The following is a 26,067-nucleotide window of genomic DNA, read 5'->3' as shown; positions in this document are numbered from 1 at the left end:
CAGCAGAAGGAATCCTTTATAACAGAAGTCAAATTGTACCCCCTTCTTTGTCTCTGACCCTCCGAGGACTCCCCACATCCTTCACAATAAAAACTGCACCTCTGGCGGTGACCCTATGTGACCATATTATTTCCCACTCTCTGCCAGCCACACTGGCCCCCTTGCTGTTCTTCGGCACATTAGGCATGCTCCTGCCTCAGGGCCTTTGCACCTGCTGTTCCCTGTGCTTAGACATGTTTCCTCTGGACATCCACACGGCTGGCTCCCCCAGCCCCTGCAGGCTTTTGCTCCACTGTTACTGCTTCTTAGCCAAGCCTTCCTTTGGCCATTCTATATAAAATGAAGACACCCAACCCCAGAACTCAGCCCTTCCCTGCTTCAGTTTTCTTTACACCTCATATCACCAGCTAGCCTCTTTACTTGTCTCACTCCTCTGCTGGAGATAAACTCCATGTAAGCAGGGATTCTTGTCTGTGTTTATCACTGAATTCCCAATGCCCAGAAAAGCACCTAGCACAAGGAGGCTCTCAGCCCCCTTTGCTGAAACACCGTGAATGAAGCAGGAGAGCTGAAGAGCGGGAGGAAGGTGCCACAGCCCATGCTGGTCTAGCCTCCCCAGGGCCAGGGGGAGATGTTTCTGCATCAGGGCCACTCTTTCAGCAAGTGTGAGCACCCACCACAGGCCAGGCAAGAGGTGCTGGAGACAGGATACCATGATGAACAGGACAGGTACATCCCTGCCTCCCAGACAGCTTACAGCCTGGCAGGCCAGGCAGACAACACATGAATCCACAGAATCACAAGCAGTGAAATGTGCTGTAAAGAAAAAATAACACAAGGTGAGGAGTCAGGGAGTGGGAAAGGAGGCTTGATGTTGAGTTTGGGGGGTCAGGGGTGGCTTCCCTGAGCAGGGTATACTCGGGCGGCAGCCTGATGGAGTAAGGAACCCAGAGGATGGGGCACAGAGATCACGCCTCTGCCTGATCCCTCCACTCTCCCCTTCCCGACCCTCTGACTTGACAGGAGCCCCACCTGTGCCTGTTTGCCCTTCCCCCTTTTAGAACTGATGGAGCCTCACACCACAGGTGAGACACCTGGCTGGAGAACTTAGTCTGTCAGCTCACTCCGTCTCCCTCTTCCTGTCTGTCAAGGGGCTTGCCAGAGAGAGCTAGTATCTCCTTCTTTCTCGGTTGTGTGATCTGGCCTTGTTCTCACCTTCTTTGGTATAAACCCACCTTGTATCTGGAAAGGCAATGCGCCCGGCTAAAACATTACATGTCCCGGCCCCCCTTAAAGCTAAGCTGCAGCTTTGTGACCAAGTTCAGTGTTGTGGGGCATAATGTTCCTTAAAGAGAGGTGCCCCAGCGGGGAAGTGGGCTCCTTTTGCCCGTTGCCCCTTTTTCCTTCTGATGCCCGGAATGCAGACACAGTGGCTAAAGCTCTAGCAGCCATTTTGGTCCATGAGGCAAACTTGAGGGAGGTGGTGCGAAAAAATAGGACCTTAGAGACCGAGGAGTGGCCAGACCTGTCTCAAACTGCCTGCCTACTTCTGAACTTATTTTGTGTGATTAAAAAATATATCCTCCCATTTGATACACTCCAGGGCTATATTATGACTTTCATGAGCCCTAGGAACATTTGCCTTCATGGGCTCCTCCCTCTATATAAAATTACATTATAAAATTATTTTAATTATATATTATATAATTATAATCTAATTATATAATATATAATTATAATTAAAAATATTTTGTGACTATGTTGGTATAAAAGACAAATATAATCTAGGCTGGATTCATTATTATGCATTCATTATTACTATATTCATTTTTTTCTTCTGATCTTAAAAGAATTTTTTTTTTTTTGAGACAGAGTCTCACTCTGTCACCCAGGCTGGAGAGCAGTGGTGCATCCTTGGTTCACTGCAACCTCCACCTCCTGGGTTCAAGCAATTCTCCTGTCTCAGCCCCACAAGTAGCCAGGACTACAGGTACCCGCCACCACACCCAGCTGATTTTTTTTTTTAGTAGAGATGGGGTTTCATTATGTTGGCCAGGCTAGTCTCGAACTCCTGACCTCAGGGATCCACCCGCCTCGGCCTCCCAAAGTGTTGGGATTATAGGTGGGAGCCACTGCACCCAGCCAAAGAAATCAAAACAGAAACTTTTTTGTGGGACCCTGAAAATATCACGGGCCCTATACCCTGGGCCACCAATGCCTGAACAAGTGCGTCCCACTCCACATGCCTTACCATGCTGTTAAGGCCTTTACAACCTGATGACATAGGTAGGTCCTTTAATTCTTCCCATTTTTTCAGATCAAGAAACTGAGGCCAGACAGGTAGAACATCTTGCACATATTTGAATCCTGATCCATTCAGCTGCAAAGTCTAAGTCCTTAACTTTTTGTTTGTTTGTTTTTGAGATGGAGTCTCACTCTGTCACCCAGGTTGGAGTGCAGTGGCACAGTGGTGGCTCACTACAACCTCTGCCTCCCAGGCTCAAGTGATTCTCCTGCTTCAGTCCCCTCAGTAATTGGGACTACCGGTGCCTGCCACCATGCCCGACTAATTTTTGTATTTTGAGTAGACATGGTTTCACCATGTTGGCCAGGCTGGTCTTGAACTCCTGACCTCAAGTGATCTGCCCACCTCAGTCTCCCAAAGTGCTAGGATTACAGGCGTGAGCCAATGCGCCTGGCCTAAATTCTTAACTTTTGATGCTAGAAAAGGAGCTGATTCTTGATAAAGCTATTATTATGAATGCAAACAGCTCTGACAACTTAAGAAAATAGACCTGATAGATGGTAACAAAGTGTATTGGACACACAGACCTTCTGGTAGCTCCTTTTTATTTTAATCTATAAGATAAACCCAGCTATGAGCTCTCTGCAGGAAATGTTTTAAATCCTCATTTTTTTAGGACTAGATTTACTCATCCAACTCCACAAAGAAAATAACTCCATTTAGCTTGACAGACTCCACAATGAAACAAATTATTTTTCTGGAAATGATCCTAAAAATAGCATGGAATGGGTCTGCTTACAGATACCAGAGGCAGTAAGACTGAATGTGTTAGCTTTAAGGGTGCAAATGTGTTTTGAAACAGACTCTTCTGTGGTCCCAAGAAGAAAAAATTGATTTTCCAGATAGCACAATAAATCATGCAGGGAAACAACTTTGGAGCAAAAACAGCGTGAACTTTGACAGGATGGCACAGAACTCAATTCATCTTCCATGCCTCCCCTAGTCGGAGCCAAGAAAAAGGCTTTCCCCACCTCGTCACTATGTTTATTTCCCTTCACGTCCTCTTACCACAAATTAAAAGGCAAGGAAATGTTGATGAAACAAAGACCAAAGTATTGCTTATGCTCTGCAAAGGCACTGCCGCACAGGAGAGATGAGCAATGGTTGGTTTCTTGAGAATAACTGCATCCTACAGAGCTTTTTTCTCTCCAAGCTGTGATCTAAGTAAACAACTTGACCCTCAAACAATGCTTTTTGTTTAATCATCCATCCATTCAGCATTTATTAGGTGCTTCCTGGATGGTCTGCACCATATCAGATACCAAAGAGCCACCTATGAGACTCTGCCTTTGGAGAGCAAAGCTGGTGTCTAGATGAGGGCAGAGACCATACGCAGAGGAATCCAGTGCCTGACACTGTCCCAAACTAGAGGTTAAGAATAGGAATGCTGGGGTTACGGGTCCGAATTCTGCCATTACTACTTACCAGCTGTATTAGTCCATTCTCACACTGCTAATAAAGACATACAGGAGACTGGGTAAGTTACAAAGGAAAAAGGTTTAATTGATTCACAGTTTAGCATGGCTGGGAGGCCTCAGGAAACTTACAATCATGGCAGAAGGGAAAACAAACACATCCTTCTCCACATGGCAGCAGCAAGAGGTGCTGAGCAAAAGGGGGAAAAGCCCCTTATAAAACCATCAGATCTCATGAGAACTCACTCACTAGCACAAAATGGTGGAGGTAATCACCCCATGATTCAATTACCTCCCACTGGGTCCCTCTCATGACACATGGAGATTATGGGAACTACAATTCAAGATGAAATTTGGGTGGGGACGCAGCCAAACCATATCACCAGCAGAAAAAGTTTGGGCAAGCTGATTAATCCAGGTCTCAGTTTCTTCATCTGTAAAATGGGAACAATAAGAATACCTTCCTCTTAGAGTTGATAGGATAATTAAATGAGATCATACATGAAAAGCGCTTAGCACACAGCAAATATTCCCACAATACTTGCTGCATTCTACATGCAAAGTGCATGGAGAAAGGAAGAATTGAAGAATTTGGAAGTTTTTTTTGTTTTTGCTTGTTTGTTTGTTTGAGACGGAGTCTCACTCTGTTGCCAGGCTGGAGTGCAGTAGTGCGATCTCGGCTCACTGCAAGCTCCGCCTCCCAAGTAGCTGGGTTTACAGGTACCCGCCACCACGCCCAGCTAATTTTTGTATTTTTAGTAGAGATGAGGTTTCACCATGTTTGCCAGGATGGTCTCTATCTCGTGACTTCGTGATCCACCTGCCTCAGCCTCCCAAAGTGCTGGGATTATAGGCATGAGCCACAGCACCCAACCTGGAAAGGGCTTTTTAGTTTTGGGGGACTTGTGGGTGCTGGAATGTTCTATCTCTTACTCTGGGCACTGGTTACATGGATGTGTTCACTTTGTGAAAATTCATCAAGCCGTGCATTTATGACTTACTTTCTGTATGTCCTCGAATAGAAAGTTTACATATAACAACAGTAGAATGCCTAATATTCGATTGAAAATTGTTGGAATCTCAGCCACATAAACTATTTTTTTTCTTTTTTTTTTTTTTTTTTTTTTTTTTTTGAGACGGAGTCTCGCTCTGTCGCCCAGGCTGGAGTGCAGTGGCGCCATCTCGGCTCACTGCAAGCTCCGCCTCCCGGGTTCACGCCATTCTCCTGCCTCAGCCTCCCAAGTAGCTGGGACTACAGGCGCCCGCTACCACGCCCGACTAATTTTTTGTATTTTTAGTAGAGACGGGGTTTCACCGTGTTAGCCAGGATGTATTTCTTTATCTTCTCCTAAATTTTCTGTAAAGCCCATTTCATGCATCAATGCCTGGTGTGAGTCGGGGTTATTCTGTGGGGAACAGAGGAAAAGGTCTGAATCAACATTGTGCGGCACAGAGAAAGTCAGCCAGAAAAGTCAAAGGCCAGCCCAGAGCAACAGAGACGAAAACCTCCAGGGGCTTCTCAGAAACTTGAGCTAAATTCTCAAGCTGAAAACTTGAACTGTAATTCTCACCTGCACAGGAGGAGTCGGTATCCCTCATCTTACAGATGGGGCAACTGAGGCTTAAAGGTGTGAGACTTGCAAAAGGTCATCTATGGGGTAAACCACAGAACCAGCCAACCTTCCACTGGTGTAAAATGGGGTTGGAGACAAACTCTAACTAGACCTGAAGAGGCGAGGACACCACAGCCAAGGGATGGGGATGCTGAAGGCAAGGGCTGAGGACTGCACTCCTCTGCTCTCCCCAAGAACAAGTCAACCCTAGAGCTGGGTTGACTTGTGGGGGAAAGGACGGCATGATCTACCAGCACAACACGCAGGCTCAGATTTCAGGTCGACCCTGGGTTTAATACTGATTCTGCAATTTACCTCAAAGATGACCTTGTGCAATCTCCTATCACCTTTAAGCCTCAGTCGCTCCATCTGTAAAATGGAGGATACCAACTCCTTCTGTGCAGGTGAGAATTACAGGAAGTGTTTAGAACACAGGAAATACCCCCAGGAAAGGCAGCTGTTGTTACTGAACTGAATTGAATCTGGCAGAAGACAGCTCCTTGGCAGCACGGAGAGGTTGGAGCCTGTTAAAACAACTTTGCTCTTTTTCCATATTTCTGGTAGAAATGTCCACAAGTAAAGACATGACCTTTAAGCTGATCGTTGGAGGAGAGCCGTTATTCCCACATGCACAGCTCTGTCTTCTCTGAGAAGTGGGCTGTGGCAAAGGGGATGTACCAAATCCAGGGCCATGGGTTGCAGGGGCTGGAGCCCAATGGGGTGCATAATGGAGCCACAGATATAATTAAGAGGCAGTTGATTTGCAATAATTATGCACTGTTTGGTTAATTCTTTCAAGATGCTAAACAGCCCTTTCCTGGGGCCGCAGTAATTGACTCTGTCAATGGCGATGCATACTGCTGTCTGGAGACGTCTGCTTGGACGACCTGCCGACTCATTTCAACACTTGCACAGCATACTCGCTCACTTTCTTTGCTCATTGACTGACAGGTCTGAGCAGAAGTGCCAGGGTGGAGAGTCTGCTGTGGAGTGATGAGGAAGAGAGGGCTGGGGAAAGATTTAAATGGAAAGAAGTGCTGTCTAAACAGAGAAAGAGGAGGCAAGATGGGTGCTCTCACACTGAGCTCGGATGGCCTGGTTGCAAACCTGCTTTTACCCTCACCAGCTGTGTATGCTCAAACAAGCCCCTCCAGCTTTTGGAGCCTCAACTCTGCATCTGCAGAAATGGGATAAATGCCCTCACCTCAAATGGGTTGTTGCAAGGATTTAGAATAGCATAATGAACAGTGCCTGGCACCGTGAGGTGTTGAATAAACATTGGCTATTATACTTGCAGAGGGACGTAAACTGAGCAGTGAAAACATATCTGGGACAAAATTAGAAAAGTTTGCAGCTAGTCCAGAAGAGGCAGTATAGGCTTTGCCTGCTGCACTGGGAATTTGCTGTGTGACTTGGGGCAAAGTCCTTAACCTCTCTGTGCCTTGCTTTCTTCTATTAAAAATTGAAATAATACTTCCCTGGGAGGATTGCATGAGGATTAAGTAAGACGGTGCCGGGCACATAACAGATCCTAAAGAAACAGTGGATCTATGTCTTTCTGCATCTTCAAATCTGGCTCTGCCTAAAAGCCAGCTCTCCTGACACCAGTGGGCAGGCAGCTGTTTACTGTGGATTTCACAGGTACTTAAACTAGCAGCTGATCTGCCAGAGAGCAACAACCTGCTTTGAATGCTTAATAAACTCCATTGATTGCCTTTCCTGGCTCCATCCCAAACTTCTCCCAACCTGGCTCTACCCTGAGCAGCTCGACAGGCTTGCAGCACGTCAGGCAGGATGAGCCACTGTATCTGGGGGAGCAGGGGGGAGATTTCCACCCAAATGAGCCCATCTGGTCACGTGGATGACAGCTAGAGTGATGGCGAAGCCCTCTCACCAGTCCACACTGGCACTGGATGCCCTGCCTCGGGTTATCCTTCGTAATGGAGAAAGGGCTAACACATTGGTGGGTGCCGCCATCCAGCTTCCTGCCCCAGGAATTGGGAGGAAGGATGGAAATTCACTTCCAGTCATATCACAATGAGCATTAACATCCTTCCAGCCCCGCCTCCTCTGCTGACTCCACCCCCTCCAGTCCACCACCCCCAGAATCTCTCTTTTTTTTTGAGATGGAGTCTCGCTCTGTCACCCAGGCTGGAGTGCAGTGGTGCCATCTTGGCTCACCGCAGCCTCCACCTCCCAGGTTCAAGCAATTCTCCTGCCTCAGCCTCCCAAGTAGCCAGAATAACAGACATGCACCACCATGCCTGGCTAATTTTTGTATTTTTAGTACAGACAGGGTTTCGCCATGTTGGTCAGGCTGGTCTCAAACTGCTGACCTCAAATGGTCTGCCTGCCTCGGCCTCCCAAAGTGCTGGGATTACAGGCATGAGGTACCATGCTCAGCCTCAGAGTCCTCTTTCCACAACACAAATGTCACCATCTCATCCATCTGCTCACAAAGATCCAGTGCCTTCCCATGCCCCTCAGAGCGAAGATCACAGTCAAGCACAGCTTATGAGATCCTTTTACGCTGAACTCTGCCAATCCCTTTGGCTTTATCTGACACCACTGCCTGTCCCTGCTCCTAACTTATTTCTCCCAGACTTGCTACACAACTTATTCTACAAGCATATTGTTCTCTTCCACACCTTTGTGCATTTCCACCTGCTATTCACTCTCCCGGAAATACCCACCCTCTTTCTCCATCTGGAAAATTCCTATTCATCCTTTAGTATCCAACTGACATCAGATCCCTGCATGAAACTTACCTACACCTCCCCAAATGCATAGCTACTCCCTCGGCATTTCCATTGTGCTTTGAAAATCTTCATTCATTCTTTCTATGATTATTAGGTGATATATAATAATGAGCCTCTGCTGTGCACCAGACACTGGGCTAGATCCTGAGGTCAGAGAGCAACAAAAAAGGCCAGCCCCTGTGTCATGACCTATGGTCCAGCTTCTAGGCTCCAACAGAAAAGACAAGTGTGTCAAGCAGCCTTTGGGGTACATGGTGATGATGGAGAAAGACAGAGTGTGACAAAAGCCTGAGAAGAGGGTCTCAGCCTAGTCTGGGGAGCAAAATAAATCCCTCCTGGGGATGTGCTGTTTTAACTAGAATGCACAAAATGAAAAGCACTAGGCAGCGGGAGAAGGCGGCTGGGAAGAGAGAGAGTTCAGAGCTGAAAGAAAATCACAGTCAAAGCCCTGAGGCAAGAGAGACTGCCTGGGCCCTTTTAGGAAGAGTAGGGGGAAAGATGGGGGAAATGGGGTGGGAGGGAAGGCTGAGGCCGCATGGTGAGTGGTAGGAGGCATCTTGGGCCAAGAACAGGATCCTATCCTAAAGGCAAAGGGAAGCCAGGAGGGTTTTTTAATGCAGAGAAAAGAGATGCTCAATGCTGTCATTTATAAAGGTCACTCTGGCTGCAGTGGGAAAACCAGACCAGGTTGGGGAAGGCGGGGGTGGGTGGCAGGTGGTGAGGCACAGTTAAAAGACCATCCCAGTCATCCAGGAGGCTTGAAGGATGGTGCTGGCTTCCGAAGTGGAAAAAAGTAGATGGAGCTGATCTAGAGAAGAGGAAGGATCCGTAGGACTTGATGAGGGATCCCATGAGGGAAGAGGGAGAGGTGGAAATTGAGTAGGACACCCAGGTTTTATGCTGGCTGCTGGATGAATGGTGATATTCTTGTTCACTGAGATGGGGAGATGAGGTGGGGAGCAGGCTGGGTAGAGGCAGGGAGCTAGGCCCTGGGTTCCGTTTTGTACACTTTGCCTCTGCTGTGCCTGTGGATATCCAAGGGGCATCCCAGAAGCCTCTGGGTGTAGGAGTGTTTGTAGGTATTTATCCTGCATTCAGCACCTGCCTCGGATGTCCACAGGCCAGTGAGGGCGGCCCTCAGGGATGTGCGACATTTTCTGCTTTCTTCTCAAGCACACCTGCTGCTTCTTGTCCCTTGGCACTCCGTGGACATGCCAGATGCCACTCCTGTGTCCCACACAGCATAAAGGGAGAAAGCCCCTCCTCAACTCGCTATTGAACTATGACATTAGAGGCCCAAGGTGGCACTCTCAAACCCCAAGTCTACCCAAAAAGCCCCTTCAGCTGCTACCACTAACTTCTCTCTTCCAAAGAGACGCTCAGGCCTGCTGGAAAGCAGACAGCATTGGTTGCCTACCTGACAGCCATTTCTCCTTCCTCTTTGGTAACTGAACCTCAGTTATGTTCAGGTAGCAATGTGCCCAGCACCAGGGGTGAAGCAACAACAATCTAAGCCAGCCACAGTAATCCTTTTCTATTTTGCCAACAAATGGTCATCGCCAGGCACATGACCTGCTTTTAGCCAATGAGCTGCAAAGGAAAGTTTGTGAAGGGCTTCTGGGCTCCCTGATAAAAGGGAGAGTCACAGGAGGAGGAAGGCCCTTTGTTTCCCTTTTTGCCTTCCTTCATGGGTCATGATCATGGGCAGAAGAGATGTCAGGAGCTGCAGCAGCCATTCTGTGCTCATGAGGCAACAAGGCTAAATGAAATCCAACCCACTGAGGAAACTAGAGCTGAAGGATGGATGTATTGAGGGTCATCAGTGCATCCCTGAGTGCAAATCCTGAGGCTATTTATTCTTCTTGTTAAGAAAATAATAACTGACTTTATAGTTTAAGCTACTGTTGATTGAGTTTTCTCTTACTTGCAGCTGAAAGCCATACAGCCAAGTCTGGATATAAATTTATTCATTTGGGCCAGGTGCAGTGACTCACACCCATAATCCCAGCACTTTGAGAGGCCAAGGTGGGCAGATCACTTGAGGTCAGGAGTTCGAGACCAGCCTGGCCAACATGGTAAAACCCCGTCCTACTAAAAATACAAAAATTAGCTGGGTGTAGTTGTGGGTGCCTGTAATCCCAGCTACTCAGAGGCTGAGGCAAGAGAATCACTTGAACCTGGGAAGCAGAGTTTGCAGTGAGCAGAGATTGTGCCACTGCACCCCAGCCTGGGTGACAGAGTGAGACTCTGTCTCAAAAATAATAATAATAAAAATAAATTTATTCATTTATATCCATACATCTCCATAACCCTACTTACTTATCTGTCATGTCACAAACTAGAATGCCAGATACATGAGAAAAGACTTTTGTCTGTTGTGTCCCCAACTGTGTCCCTAGAGCCTGGAACAGTGCCTGGCATGCAAGGGCACTCAACAAGTGTTCGATCAGTGGATGACTCTGCACCTGTTTCTAATCACCAGTCTCTTACCACATTCATTCAGAAAACCAACTCCATGAGCACATCAACTACTAGTACTACAACAAAACCTGCCATCTCCTGAGTGCTCACCCCATGCTAGTCCAAACCTTTTATATGTGTGATCTCATTTAATCCTCCTGTTCTCTTCCCTTTCATAGATAGGGAAACTGAGACTCAGAGAGGACAGGTGACTTGCCCAAAGGCCAAGAGCTGGGATTCAAACCCAGGTTGTTCACTCCGAATCATGGGCACTCAACTGCCATGCTATCCAGCCTGCTAAATAGGTGACATCCCCCACACCCATGAGCCTTTGGGGCAGCTGGGCCAGTGTCAAGAGAGACAGAACAGGGCAAGGTCCAGAGGTGTGGAAAAATGTAGCCACTAGAAGGAGGTGGTCACCATCATTAATTCAAAGACAGCTGAACATTAAGAGGAAAAGACAAGAACTAGAGCTAGAAGGTTATCGCAGGGTGCAGGAGAAATGGAGAGAGCCAGGGAAGACCCCATGGCACAGATTTGGTGAGCTCCATCCTCCTTACTTTGCCTCTTCCCACCCAGGCCAGGCCCCTGCCCTATTACCCAGGAGGTCTTCAGTGGAAGAGAATACTGTTGTTACTGTGACATATGAAGCACCCCCTCTTTACCCACCCTCTGGACACGTTTCAATCCATGGTCCCGGCCAGCAGAGGGTAGCCCGGCTTCCTCTACTCATCCATCTATGACATTAGAGGCCCATCGGTTCCTTCTGGGTAACCTCACAATGCCTCAGAAAATAAATGAAGATGCTTCCACGTCGCAGTTCCCACTGTTTCAATTTACTCTTCCAGTTGAGATGCATCAAAGGAGAAAAGCATTCCAATGAAATGTGAATCTGAGCAGCCTGCTTTCTGACTCCGGGCCTCCGGGCTCCTCACTTGGGTTTTCCTTGGCTGGTTTTACCTCTCCTGACCTTGCTGCAGTGAGATCCATTCTCAGCCGTCAAAGACCCTTGCTTCCCCACAAAGGAGCCCTGTTTCATCAGACATTCTACACCCTGCACTCCAGCGATGGCTTTTATCTTCTAGCAGAGAAAACACGTTCTTCACAGAGGAAGGGAAAGAAGGGACCCACCATTGGTTGAGGAAGCAGTCACATTGACATACATTCTCATTTAATAATCACAGTCGCCCCCAGGGGTAGACAATGGCATTCCACTCTTAAAGACATGAAAACTGAGGTTCAGAGAAGTGAATTATTTAACTGAGATATAAATTCAGGTTTGCATTCTAGCATCTGAATCCATTCTCTTTCTCATCCACCAGGCCACCTCTTAAGACCATGATCTGAGCACTTTGCCCACCGAAAGTCCTCTTGGGATTAACGGAGCACAGATAAGAATCTTCTATTAGGAATTTAACACTGAGGAGAGATAGAACACTGCTAGTGGCTGGATAACTGTGGATAGCTAGTGGCTGGAGTACAATGCCAGGGGAAAATGACAAGTTTTGTTTGTTTGTTTGTTTTGAGATGGAGTCTCGCTCTGTCACCCAGGCTGGAGTGCAGTGGTGCAATCTCGGCTCACTGCAAACTCTGCTTCCCAGGTTCAAGCAGTTCTCTGCCTCATCCTCCCAAGTAGCTGGGATTACAGGTGCCCACCACCATACCCGGCTAATTTTTGTATTTTTAGTAGAGATGAGGTTTCACCATCTTGGCCGGGCTGGTCTTGAACTCCTGACCTCATGATCCACCCGTCTCAGCCTCCCAAAGTGACAATTATTAGCATTTTAGTATCTAATACTGCTCTTTTATCAAAAAGTGCACAGCACTCATGAAATTGTTTTAAATCACTTAAACTAATCACAATGTATTTTGAAGACAGATTTATAAACATTATAAAATATTAAGCGCTACAATGAATTCACAAAATATATAGTACAATTTATATGTTTAATACAAATTAGTAGCCGATAAACTAATAAAGCATTACAAAAATAACCAACTCAACATGGAATTAAAATATAGGGATAGTCCAGCATGGTGACTCACACCTGTAATCCCAGCACTATGGGAGGCCAAGGCAGGCAGATTACTTGAGGTTAAGGAGTTCAAGACCAGCCTGGCCAACATGATGAAAGTCCATCTCTACTAAAAATACAAAAATTAGCCAGTCATGGTGGCGCACCCCTGTAATCCCAGCTACTCAGGAGGCTGAAGCAGGAGAATCACTTGAACCCAGGAGGCAGAAGTTACAGTTGGCCAAGATCATGCCACTGCACTCCAGCCTGAGTGACGGAATGAGAATCCATCTCAAAAATAAATAAATAAATTATAGGAAATTTTAAATAAGAAATTTTAAAAATAAAACATTATTTGATTCTTTAACTGTAATCATTAAAAATAAAAGTGTGTGTCAATGATGTCACAGATGAGTTCCAAGCATTTTGTTGCTCAAATTTTTCCAGCTGTTAAAAAATGTTTGTGCCCCCATATTAGTTAGAGGAATGAAGAGGAGAGAGTTATTTACCAACCCAAACATTTTCCTCTGGAATCCCCATTTTCAAATAACTTCGAGACCCTTTGGAAGAACTTATTTCTTTATAGAGACTCCAATATTGTTCCTGACAGGAACCTGGAGTTTTTGTTTTAAGGCTGTTGTCACCATTTCAGCTTCGAATTTTGCATGTCACCATTTATAGTTACAGAATCACTTGCCTTTTGCTGTTGCAGGGTAATCTGTATCAGTTTCAAAACCACCATGTTCATATACCATTTATGGGGAATTCTTATTAGGATAATCTTTGCAATACAAGTTTTGTTTCATCAAATATATATTTTTTTATTTCTCTTTAGGATAATGGAAATGGAAAAGATGTTTTCTAAATAAGGGATGTTTTGTTCAATTAGAATTTTTAATGCAGCATAAAATGCTCTTGGAATGTCTCAAGATATAAATGATTCAGATTTCAGACTTCTTAGAATACCAAAATAGCAGTATTACATTCTTTAAAATACAGTATTTTGATACTTAAAAATAGCGTCGTACACTGGAATACCAAAAAAAATTATTTTTTACTGCAATCATTAGCCCAGTTGCTAGGAAACCTGTGAACAAGCCAAAAGCTAGGGTATAGGTAGGTAAAAGGGCACTTCTTTGAGCAAAATAAGGAAAACCAGCATTAATTTTAGCAACCGTCAGTAATAAAGAATGAAAGGTGACAAGATAATACTTAATTGTATTTAGGAGTTTGTATTTTTTTAGAACATGCTCTTAATTGCATCCGTCACTAGGTATGCAAATACTAATCATTAGAAATAATTAGGACAGGCGCAGTGGCTCATGCCTTAATCCCAGTATTTTGGGAGTCTGAAGTGGGTGGATCGCTTGAACCCAGGAGTTTGAGACCAGCCTGGGCTACGTGGCAAAACCCCATCTCTACCAACAAAAATACAAAAATTAGCCAAGCGTGGTGGCATGCACCTATAGTCCCAGCTACTTGGGAAGCTGAGGTAAGAGGATGGCTTGAGCCCAGGAGACAGAGGTTGCAGTGAGCCGAGATCATGCCACTGCACTCCAGCCTGGGTGATAGAGCCAGACCCTGTCTCAAAATAATAATAATAATAATAATAATAATAATGTAGACATGGTGCTTGTTATTCTTCCAAATACTATATTTATTTTCAGACAGCACATGAATATTTTCATTTTCTATGGTTAAATAAAGACTAGGTTGTTGGGTCTCAACCCTATGTAAAGGCACCACAGATTAGAAAACAGGAACCCAAACTGTTTTGAGTATTTTAAAGTTCTAGCCTTGCGCACCCTGACCAATAAAATATGACAAGTAAAAGAGGAGCTGGTTCTTGACAAAAAAGGGAAAAGAGAAAAGCGTTTTTAAAAGATTAATTGGAGTTCTGCTCTTTGCTGAGTGCGCTCCTATTGGACTGACCCTCCCACAGATAACAACGATAAACTCGGGGGTGAGGGGCAAAACTACATGAAGGTTCTGGAAAGCCAACAAAAGCAGGCAAGCTCTAACGAAGAGCTGATACTTGGAAGAAAGGAAAGGCAAGAGGTTAGTTTCCTGAATTTTTGCGGCTTTTAGCCAGAGGTCAGGCCACAGTCAGCGCTGCATGAGCAGCTACAATTCTGATAGAGAACCCATAGTCTTTGTAGACTGACCAACCAGTGGACAGAGTTCAAAGTAACCACAAAGTGAGGGAAAACCTGGAGGAGAGAGATCCAAGATGGCACGGTAGGGAGTGGGATTCTGTGTATAAACGTTGTCCAAATCTCGGTTTAACCCCTGAACTGCATGGGGCAGATTCCAAGCAGCCTAAATGAAGGTTAAAAAAAAAAGCTGAACTGAGATATTAGCTGTCTCACTAGAGACAGACTTTGCAGTTTTCGTTCAACCAACTCAATTATCTGCTTAAAAAATCTGCACTCTTTGGCAAATAAGAATCTAAAGTCTCCACCACATAATATTCAAAATAGGAAACCTCAGCAGGAAAAGAAAAATATAACTAGAAACCAAATGGAAATTCTAGAACTGAAAAATACATCATATGAAATTTAAAATTAGGGGACAAGTTTAACAGCAGAATGTAAATGACGTGGGGAAAAGTTACACCTTAAAGATAGGTCCATGTAAATTATCCAATCTGAAGAAAAGAGCAAGAAAATATGTTTTGGATATTTTTGGTTTTTGAGACCGGGTCTCACTCTGTCACCCAGGTTGGAGTGCAGTGGTGTGATCATGGCTCACTACCTCCTAGGCTCAGGTGATCCTCCCACCTTAGCCCCCTGAGTAGCTGGGACTACAGGTGTGCACCACCATGCCCAGCTAATTTTTGTATTTTTTGTAGAGACGAGGTTTCACCACGTTACCCAGGCTGGTCTTGAACTCCTGGGCTGAAGCGATCTGCCCACCTCGGCCTCCCAAAGTTCTCGGATTACAGGCGTGAGCCACCATACCCAGCCTCTCAGGTTCTGTTAAAAATGAACAGAAAATACAAAAAATACAAAAATTATCCAGGCATGGTAGCACATGCCTGTACTCCCACCTACTCAGGAGGCTCAGGTGGGAGGATTGCTTGAGCTGGGGAGGCAGAGGTTGCAGTGAGCCAAGATCGGGCCACTGCACTTCAGCCTAGGTGTCAGAGAGAAACTGTCTCAAAAAAAGAAAAAAATAAAAAACAGAACCTCAGAAACTTGCAGGACAATATTAACAGGACTAAGAAGATCATTCAGGTAGCAAAGGGTCAAAAAACCTGGAACCAGGAGAATGAAACTCATAGCAATGTGGGCAGAATGGCCAGGATGTTAGCCATGAATCTGTGGAAAGAAAAACCTCAGATTCAAGAAATATTACGAAAAAGAAAACATCAGATCTTGGTAATTAGTTGACTATAGGCATGCAAAAGAAAGAAATCTCAAAACTGACTCCAGAGTTTCGAAACTACAAAACCATGAATTAAAATGAGGGATTATGACTACATTAACAAAGTTAAGCAAACTCAGAAGACAAGTAGAAAACAGGAGAATGTATTTGCAATTAATTTTCTAGCTAATAATATATTACACATAGATAAAGAGAGTGAGAGGGATGCATCTGTATCTATTTATATCTATATGTATACTTACATATAGATACAGGCTAATCTCTCTACTTTATAAAAAACCCTTAAAAATAGAGGGGAGAGGCTGGGCGCAGTGGCTCACGTCTGTAATCCCAGCACTTTGGGAGGCCAAGGTGGGCAGATTGCCTGAGGTCAGGAGTTCGAGACCAGTCGAGCCAACATGGTGAAACCCTGTCTCTACTAAAAATACAAAAACAATTAGCTGGGCATGGTGGCATGCGCCTGTAATCCCAGCTACTTGGGAGGCTGAGGCAGGGGAATTGCTTGAACCAGGGAGGTGGAGGTTGCAGTGAGCCAAGATTGTGCCGCTGCACTCCAGCCTGGACAGCAGAGTGAGACTCCATCTCCAAAAAAAAAAAAAAAAAAAAAAATAGAGGGGGGAAAAGACCAAAAACATATTAGAAAAATTGATAAATGGTACTTAAACATAGGAAAGATGCTGAACATCATTCATAAGAAAAGAAATGAAAATTAAAACTACCTGGATATGAACTACTATTTGACCCAGGAATCCCATTACTGAGTATATACTCAAAGGAGTATAAATCATTCTACCATAAAGACACATGCACACGAATGTTCATTGCAGCACTATTCACAAGGCAAAGACGTGGAAGCAACCTAAATGCCCACCAATGACAGATTAAATAAAGAAAATGTGGTACATATACACCATGGAATACTATGCAGCCATAAAAAAGAATGAGATCATATCTTTTCCAGGAACATGAATGAAGCTGGAGGCCATTAGCTTTAGCAAACTAACACAAGAACAGAAAACCAATACCACTTGTTCTCACTTGTAAGTGGGAGCTGAATGGTAAGAACTTATGAACACAAAGAAAGAAAACAGCAGACACTGGGGTTTACTGGAGGGTGGAGGGTGGGAGGAGGGAGAGGATTAGAAAAAATAACTATTGGGTACTAAGCTTAGTACTGGGGTGATGAGATAATCTGTACAACAAACCCTCGTGATGTGACATGAGCTCACCTATGTAACAAACCTTTACATGTACCCCTGAACACAAATGTTTAAAAAAAAAACTACCCTGATATATCATTTCTCCTTTATCATATTGGCAAATTCAAAAGCTTGCCACTGGCCAGGCACGGTGGCTCATGCCTGTAATCCCAGCACTTTAGAAGCTGAAGCGGGCGGATCATTTGAGGTCAGGAGTTCAAGACCAGCCTGACCAACATGCTGAAACCCCGTCTTTACTAAAAATACAAAAAAATTAGCCGGGTGTGGTGGCACATGCCTGTAGTCCCAGCTACTTAGGAGGCTGAGGCAGGAGAATCGTTTGATCCTGGGAGGCGGAGGTTGTAGTGAGCCGAGATCATGCCATTGCACTCCAGCCTGAGGGACAGAGTGAGACTCCATGTCAAAAACAAAAAAAAAAAGAAGCTTACCACCCAACTCTGCTGACCAGGCAGTGGGGAAAAAGACTCTTCACACATTGTTGGTAGGAGTGCATAATGGGTTAATCCCTAAGGAGGGAAATTTGGCCAGATCTATCAAAATCACATATGTATTTACTCTTTGACCCACCAATCCAACTTTTAGCAAATTATCCTGCATAGCAATTGCTAAACAATTATGAAAAAAGGATATACACAGATTATTCATTGCAGCAGCATTGATAATAACAAAAGACAGGAAGCAATCTAAATGTCCATCCGTGACAGACTGATTGAATGAAATATGGTACCTCCACACCAGCAACTAATGAAATTATTTGCTATAGTGTATGGATAAGAATAGGGTGAAAGGGAAAGAGATGGGAGGGAGACTTCTCCAAGCATATTTTTATGTAGTTTTGCTTTTGAACCATGTAAATTATATCAAAAGGGGTAGAAAGAAGCTATTCCTAGAATTGAATGCAAGCAGAAACAAATAATTCTAACAGTACAGCAAATATAAATAATGTACTCCACAGGGAAAATAATTGATTCAAGTAACTAAAGCTTACTTCTAGATCTTTGGGGTGGAGAACTAGGTGGAGGACACACCAAGATAATGGTAAGGAATGTGTGTGTGTGTATATGCATATAAAAAAACCTATATATATACCTATATATATATACACACACGTATAGTTACTAAACTTGATTTAGTAGATTTATTGTTGATAGTGGTAACAGTACAGTAATTCTGGAAGTATCTTGTGTGTTGCATGATAGAACAAATGAGTCAATATACTAATTTTACTAAAACGAGGATTTCCACTGTGGGTGAATGAAGATATAAATATGGAATGGGGGAGATGGGCAAGAATTACCCAATCTGAAGAATGAAGGGGAAAAAAATGATTCTTAGAAAATGAACAGAAACTCTGGCTGGGCGCGGTGGCTCACGCCTGTAATCCCAGCACTTTGGGAGGCCGAGGCGGGTGGATCACAAGGTCAGGAGATCGAGACCATCCTGGCTAACACGGTGAAACCCCGTCTCTACTAAAAAATATAAAAAAAAATTAGCCGGGCATGGTGGCGGGCACCTGTAATCCCAGCTACTCAGGAGGCTGAGGCAAGAGAATGGCATGAACCCAGGAGGCAGAGCTTGCAGTGAGCCAAGATCATGCCACTGCACTCCAGCCTGGGTGACAGAGCAAGATTCCGTCTCAAAAAAAAAAAAAAGAGAGAAAAGAAAATGAACAGAAACTCAGTGTTACTCAGAAACAAATAGTGGTCTCTCTATGAGGTCATAGTTTAAACAGACATATACCCTGGCTCTCCATCCGGAAGAACTAAAAGTAATGACACTCCAATGTCATGAAAGCTTACCCAGCACCCAGATCTGGGTTTCTAAATACTATGCACCCCTTAAAAAGAGACATAATTGATTCCATTTCTGGGCAACACCTTGTGCCAGAATGTAAGGAAGTGCCCCAAAACTGATGGAGGCATGTCACAAGGTCAAAGAAGCCAGCTCGAAGGGACTCCCACTGGCCAAATCTTGGGGAAGTGGGGAGAGTCCATAAGACCAGTGATACTAAAACTAAGAAATTTTAAAGTGAGGAGGAGGGATGGGGCAGCGTGGGGGGTAAATGAAGTGCTTCTTTGTAAAATACCAGCTAATAAGTGTAAAATGAATGACATAACTAGAAAATTGTTACCACCAAGAAAATAATTATTCAGGCAAGGATCATCAGTGGATGCTAAAACCACTGGGGAAAGGCAGTTGGGAACAAAATAGAAACGTAGCCTCACTTATTACTTACAAAAGGAAAAAAGTACCTTTGCAGTTGAGAAATCCCACAGATTTCTTTAAAAAGTGCTCAAATGTAGCATCGCCAATAATGGATCATTATTGACATTATATGCCTCCCAACATGATGAAATGGGGAGAAAAAAACTTCTCTGTGTATTACACCTGCCAAAAAACGTTTATCCTAAATCTAATCACAAGAAGTAATCAGACAAATCCAAATTATTGAACATTCCAGAAAAGAAATGGCCAGTTCTTCAAAAATGTCCATGTTGCCAGGTGTGGTGGCTCACGTCTGTAATCCCAGCACTTTGGGAGGCTGAAGTGGGAAGATCACCTGAGCCCAGGAGTTCAAGACCAGCCTGGGTAACATGGTGCAATCATGTCTCTACAAGAAATCCAAAAATCAGCTGAGTGGCAGCATGCGCCTTGTGGTCCCAGCTACTCAGGAGGCTGAGGTAGGAGGATCACTTGAGTCTAAGAGGTAGAGGCTTCAGTGAGCTGTGACCATGCCACTGCACTCCAGCCTGGACGATAGAGCAAGACCTTGTCTCAGAAAACAAACCAGAAGAATGTCAATGTCATGAGGGATGGAAAGAAAAAAGGCAAGGGGAGGGAAGTGTGGGGAACATTCTAGATTAAAGAACTCTAAGAGACATGACGACTAAATTCAACGATGATCCTTGATTCGTACTGGATCAAGGCAGAAAGTGTATTTTCAAAGACTGATAATGAGATAGTTGGGGAAATTTGAATATGGACTTTATATTAGGTAAAATTGCTGTATCAGTATTAACTTGTTGGGTGTGATAATGGTACTGTGGTCATGTAGGAGAATGTCCTTGTTCTTAGGAGATGCGGGATGAAGTTTTTAGAGGTAAAAGTTCATTGGGTCTGCAACCTACTTTCAAAGAGTATATTAGTCTCTTCTCGCACTTCAGTGAAGAAATACCCAAGACTGAGTAATTCATAAAGAAAAGAGGTTTAAATGACTCACAGTTCAGCATGGCGGGGGACGCCTCAGGAAACTTACAATCGTGGTGGACAACACCTCCTCACAGGATGGCAGGAGAGAGAATGAGAGCTGAGCGAAGGGGGAAGCCCCTTATAAAACCATCAACTCTCCTGAGAACTCACTCACTATCACGAGAACAGCATGGGGAAAACTGCCCCCATGATTCCATTATCTCCACCTGGTCCCAACCTTGACACATGGGGATTATTACAATTCAAAGTGAGATTTGGGTGGGGGCACAAAGCCAAACCATTTCCAATAGTTTCGGAAAAAAATTTTTTGAATCTTAATGTGGAAAAAATGTCAAATGCCAACAAATTATGAGTATAAAGGAAGGATGTAAGGGCGGTTATTGTACTATGGTTTTACCTTTTATATAGGTTTGAAATGTCTCAAAATAAAAGTTGGGGAAAATGATGAATCGGGCATGAAAACGAAATTTTGCATGTGGATAAAGGGGGCCCTCGTTCATCAACAGGCGTGAACTTCGTTAAAATAACAACAGGTACATTCTGAATGGTTCTGTTGTGAAAAACTAGTTACTACTTAGCCACATCAGCGGAAAATACTGTTAATTTATATTCAGGATTGGAAAAGCAGGAGAGAAAACCATTTATAACCAAGTGATGCAGATGAATGAAACTCCAGCTGTCTCTACTCAGACAGAAAGTGAACAATTAGATCTTACTGATGTTTGATTTCTATGAAGCCACTTGGCAGAACTTTTCAAAGCCTGTGGCTGTGATTATCTTCACTCACTCAGGTTCTTGGAAGATGCATGGCACACCTGAAGCTTGCCTTAACTGGCACAGAAATGCCATCTGTGTCTTTAAGGCATGCTGAGAGCAAGACACAGCATAGAAGGTATAGGTTGCTACCGTGTGTACACAGGTATGCTTGTGTGTTCACAAAATATTTCTGGAAGGAACTAAAAGAAACTAACAACCGTTTCTCTCTAGGGAGAAAAACAAAGTGACTAAGATCTGGGACTTACTTTTTATCCTTTTCTTCTATTTGAATTTTTCCACATGAATTATTTTTTAATGTTTTAAATTAATGGTAAGGAATGGATGGGTGGGTGGATAGATGAATGGCTAGATGGGTGGGTGAGTGGATGGATGGATGGATGAGTGGGTGGGTGGGTGGATGGATGGATGGATGGATGGGTGATGGGTGAGTGGATAGAAAAATGAGTTTAAACACAGCCTCCATTCCAGACACTTACTCCACTGTGCCCCACTCCTCCATGCCCCAATTATAAGGATCAGCTGCTTTCAAGCTACTTCCTCTCATTTGAGGATTGCTGGCTGTGTGCCCTGATTGGGTCTTTAACTCCTAAGACACAGCTTCTCTCAGGCCTGCATCTCCTCTGATTCCAGGGTCCCTCCTCCCATCCCAGCCCTGAGACACTCTTCTATCTCATTGCCATCGCATCCCGAGCCAAAGAGACTGCATCTGTCAAACTCTAACATCCACTTTATCTGCAAGGACAGAACCGAATTATAACAAATCTCCTGAATTGAAAATGCTCAACCTCTAGCACAGAGCCGCATTCTGTTCACACCCCTGGGAAGTCTTCTGATGGGCTTCCAAGACCCCACACTTCCCTGGGGACTGCCTGGTGATATCCTTTTCTCTGTCCCCATGGCAATGTGCTTTTTACAGTGATTTCTCGCATGACTGCTAGGATCTCATCTCTCTGGCCTCTGCACAGGCAGTGTTTCTGGCTGCTTTCATTTCTGGCAAAGGACAGAAAGGACTATGCAAAGGGCTGAGACATCTTCTCATTTCCGCTGCCTGATGCTGCCAGGGCTATAGAAATGAAGAAAATTCAACTCTGGGTAAATGATACCACTTGAGGCCTGAGGTAAGTGAGCAATATGCCAAGCCACTGCCCCCATCACAGGCCAGGAACCCATAAAAGTTTGCCTAGAAACAGCAAACACCACGATGTCTCAGTCTTCCAGGAATAAAGAAGCGTGAGAGTTCTGTTCATGCCCCATCCAGATCCTGTTCACCAGGCAGATGCCCATCCCTAGGTCCTGTGGGTGTGGAAGCATTGGCTTCTAAAGGCTCTTCACTGCCCTCTTCTCCAATAAATTGCCTTCTTCCAAAAGGGAGGCCCCATTTCCACGCCAGGAAGCAGCCCATGAGCAATGACCTAGGGGTCAAACCACTTCTGTGCAATTTACACTGCAGACCCCACCCACCACCCACTCATTCCATGGGCTAAGTCTGAAGCTCAACACCAGCTGAAACCACAGCCTTATTCTGCTCCTTCCCCTGCTCCATCCTGCTTCTCTCATTCCATTGATCCTGAGAGCATGCCCTCAACACCTCCCAAGTGCTGCGGTCCCCGTTGCAGGGGACTTTGAGGAGCTCCTCAAAGACACAGTTATCCCCCCACCATCAGTATCATTGCTGTTTACTGAGCTCCCACTATGTAGCTGCCACTTTGCCAAAGCTCTTGAGAACCGTCAGATATAACCCCCACAACAATCATATGAGATGGGGATGATTATTAGTCCCATTTTACAGATGATGAAATAAAGGCTAAGACAGGTGAATCCACTTGCCCAACATCATAGAGCCTATAGGTGTGGAATCAACACAGCTGCTTGAGCTGGAATGGGGCTATACACCCTGAGAGAACAGGACAGAACATCCTGGAGCCTCATACAGTGTCCAGATTCCCACTACAGAACTCTCCATCATATCTCACCTGTTAGCCTCTGGCAGAATTATCGCTTTAAGGACAAACAAAGTGAAAATCTCACATTCAGAAACACACACAGACACACACGCACACCCCCATCAAGATGGATCTTTCATTTCAAACCACCCAAGAGAAATACAAACCAGTCAGTCTCCTTAATCCCCAACCATAGGTTCCTGGACAATATCACACATACTTGAATGACCTTATTACTATCAATTATTGTCCCTCATAGAAAACAAGCAAGACAAAAACATTCTGATTTTGGGGAAGGCCCAAGAGCTGGTGTTCTTAGGAGAAAGTCCAGGCTTTGGGGTGAGCAGAGTGAGATTAGTGGGCATGATCTTCAGGGATTACAGGGTTTACTCTATCTCATCCTGCCCAGCTACTCTCCCCCACAGTCTCTACTTGCATCAGTATTTTGCTAAGGTTTTTGGAGTGCTTTGTGTATGCCAGGCCCTATGTCAAGTGCTTTATCTGAGACATCTCTTCTAATCCAGGCTGGGCGTGGTGGCTCACAACCTGTAATCCTAGCATTTTGGGAGGCCAAGGCAAGAGGAGAGCTTGAGCCCAGCAGTTCCAGACCAGCCTGGGCAACATAGTAAAACCCCATCTCTACAAAAAGTACAAAAATTAGCCAGGTGTGGTGGCGTATACCTGTGGTCCCAGCTACTTGGGAGGCTGAGGTGGGAGGATCTCTTGAGCCCAGAAGGTCGAGGCTGCAGTGAGCTGTGATTGAGTCACTGTACTGCAGCCTGGGCAACAGAGCAAGACCTTCTCTCAGGAAAAAAAACAACTCTTTTAATCTTTACAACCACCTGCTTGATGCACACTACCATTTGACAGGTCAGGAAACTGAGGCTGAGAAAAGTCCAGTAACTTACCCAGGTTCACACCGCTAGAAAATGCCAGAACCATTGCTGGCATCTAGGCCTGAGTCCAAAGTCCCATCTCTTGCACTCTAGTGATCACGCCAGGGCCTTGCAGAGCCCCTCAGCAACTGACTTTAGATCTTACCTAACACAATGGCCACAGGAAGCCAAAGAGATGGAGAGGACCTAGAATTCAGGTCCATGCAGAAACATGAAACGAAACCAAAAATCTTAGCCTGAGAAGTGTGTCCTCTGCATCCCCGTTGCAGAAATACAGAGAAGAAATCAACAGAGCTGGGACTCACAAACCAGCCAGCTATTTCCATATGAAGAGAAGAGACTGATGGGACCAAGCCTTTTTTAATTTTTTTTTTCTTTTTCTGGAAGGCCATTGGTGGGTGTTTCCACCCTTGCTGGTGACAAAGTGTTCCTTTAATTATCAGTGTCGGGCTGAGTCCAGAAAGCTATTTTCCTCTGCTATTGTCACAAGGAAATGAAAGGCGTGAGACTCCCAGGCGGCTCTCATTTGGGGGCCGCGGGTGGCCGCAGAGAGGCTGCCTGTGGGGGAGAGGGGGGGTATGTGTCGTGATCGAGCCACTGCAGTGACTATCCAAGCTCAGATATTCCCCTCGGGTCTCTGTTACTATCACCAGAAAACAGTCGGCACCCTGACACAGCCCCCTCCCTCTCCTTGCCGGTTCCCTGAAGAGGCATTCCTCTTCAAAACACCCTGGTGGAAGGAAAGCAAGGGGGTATATTTTTTTCTGCCTCTGACCTTCAGTTCAAGTCCTCAGAACACTCCAAGGTCTTAGCCTCATGATTCCGATGTCCCTGCCCCGAGGCTGGCCCTCACTGGCTGCAGCCTAGACGTTCGGTGCAGGAAGACATGGGCTTTTCTCTTATCCCACATCATGCCTGTAAACCTTCACTGACTTCCCACTGCTGTCTCAAAAGGAGCTACACATATGTGTTAAGCATTTTTGTTTTCTTTGAGACAGGGTCTCGCTCTGTCGCCCAGGCTGGAGTGCAGTGGTGCAATCTCGGCTCACTGCAACCTCTGCCTCCTGGGTTCAAGCAATTCTCATGCCTCAGCCTCTGGGGTAGCTGGGATTATAGGCATGTGACACTACACCTGGCTGATTTTTGTAATTTCAGTAGAGATGGGTTTTCATCGCGTTGGCCAGGCTGGTCTCGAACTCCTGATGTCAGGTGATTCGCTCACCTCAGTCTCCCAGGGTGCCAGGATTACAGGCGTCAGCCACCACGCCCAGCCTGCATCAAGCCTTTAAGGCCACTGTGATCAAGACCCTGGAGGCACAAAGGGTGGTGCTAAAGAGACTTGAGCTGGGAATCAGCACACCTGGCTTGAAATCTTAACTATGTAACCTCAGACAAGTCTCTCCACCTCTCTGAGCCTCTCTGTTTCTGTATTAGTTCTCGACTGCTGCATTTTAAAATCACCTCAAAAGTTAAAGGCTTAAAACAACACACAGTTACTATCTTACCATGTCTGTGGGTCAGGAGTCCAGGAGTGGCTTCCCTGAGTCCTTGGCCCAGGTTCTGTCACTAGGCTGCAATCAAGGTGTCAGCCTGGGACATGGTCTTATCTGAAGGCTCAACGGGGAAAGGGATCCACGTCAAAGCTCACTCCTGTGGTTTTTGGCAGGATTCGGGACCCAGGATTTGGGTCCCTTCGGGTACCTGTCGGACTAAGGGCCTCGCTTTCTTGCTGACGATTGGCAGGACATGCCCTCAGTTCCTTGCCACATGGGTCTCTCCTGCTTGCTTTGTTGGAGCAGCCACAGCAGAAAAGCCAGAGAGACTGTGCCAGAGGAGCGTCACTTACATGATCAGGTTATAAAGGAAATCAGTCTTTATGACTTTATCATAGAAGTGGCATCTCATAACTTCTGCCATCTTCAATTTGTTAGGAGCAAGTCACCAGGCCCAGCCCACACTCAAGCAAGGGGAATTATATAAGGCACACACAAGGAGAGGGGGTCATTCGGGGCCGTGTCAGAAGAAGCTGCCAGAAGCTGCCCACCCATTTCCTTCTCCATCAAACAC

At 45.2% G+C, this 26,067-nt stretch overlaps 1 long non-coding RNA gene across 1 annotated transcript in view; it reads right to left on the bottom strand.

Annotated features, from left to right (window-relative positions):
* LOC117977194 (uncharacterized) overlaps positions 1-25,360 on the bottom strand; it is a 97,248-nt gene extending 71,888 nt beyond the window's left edge. The window contains exon 1 of the long non-coding RNA XR_004668193.3: positions 24,013-25,360. This is a non-coding gene — a long non-coding RNA (uncharacterized LOC117977194). The remainder of the gene's footprint in view (positions 1-24,012) is intronic.
* Between the last annotated feature and the right edge of the window lie 707 nt (positions 25,361-26,067).

The sequence above is a fragment of the Pan paniscus genome, chromosome 21 (assembly GCF_029289425.2).
Source record: "Pan paniscus chromosome 21, NHGRI_mPanPan1-v2.0_pri, whole genome shotgun sequence".
NCBI classification, from domain to species: Eukaryota; Metazoa; Chordata; class Mammalia; order Primates; family Hominidae; genus Pan; species Pan paniscus.
This window is presented reverse-complemented; position numbering and strand designations above follow the sequence as displayed.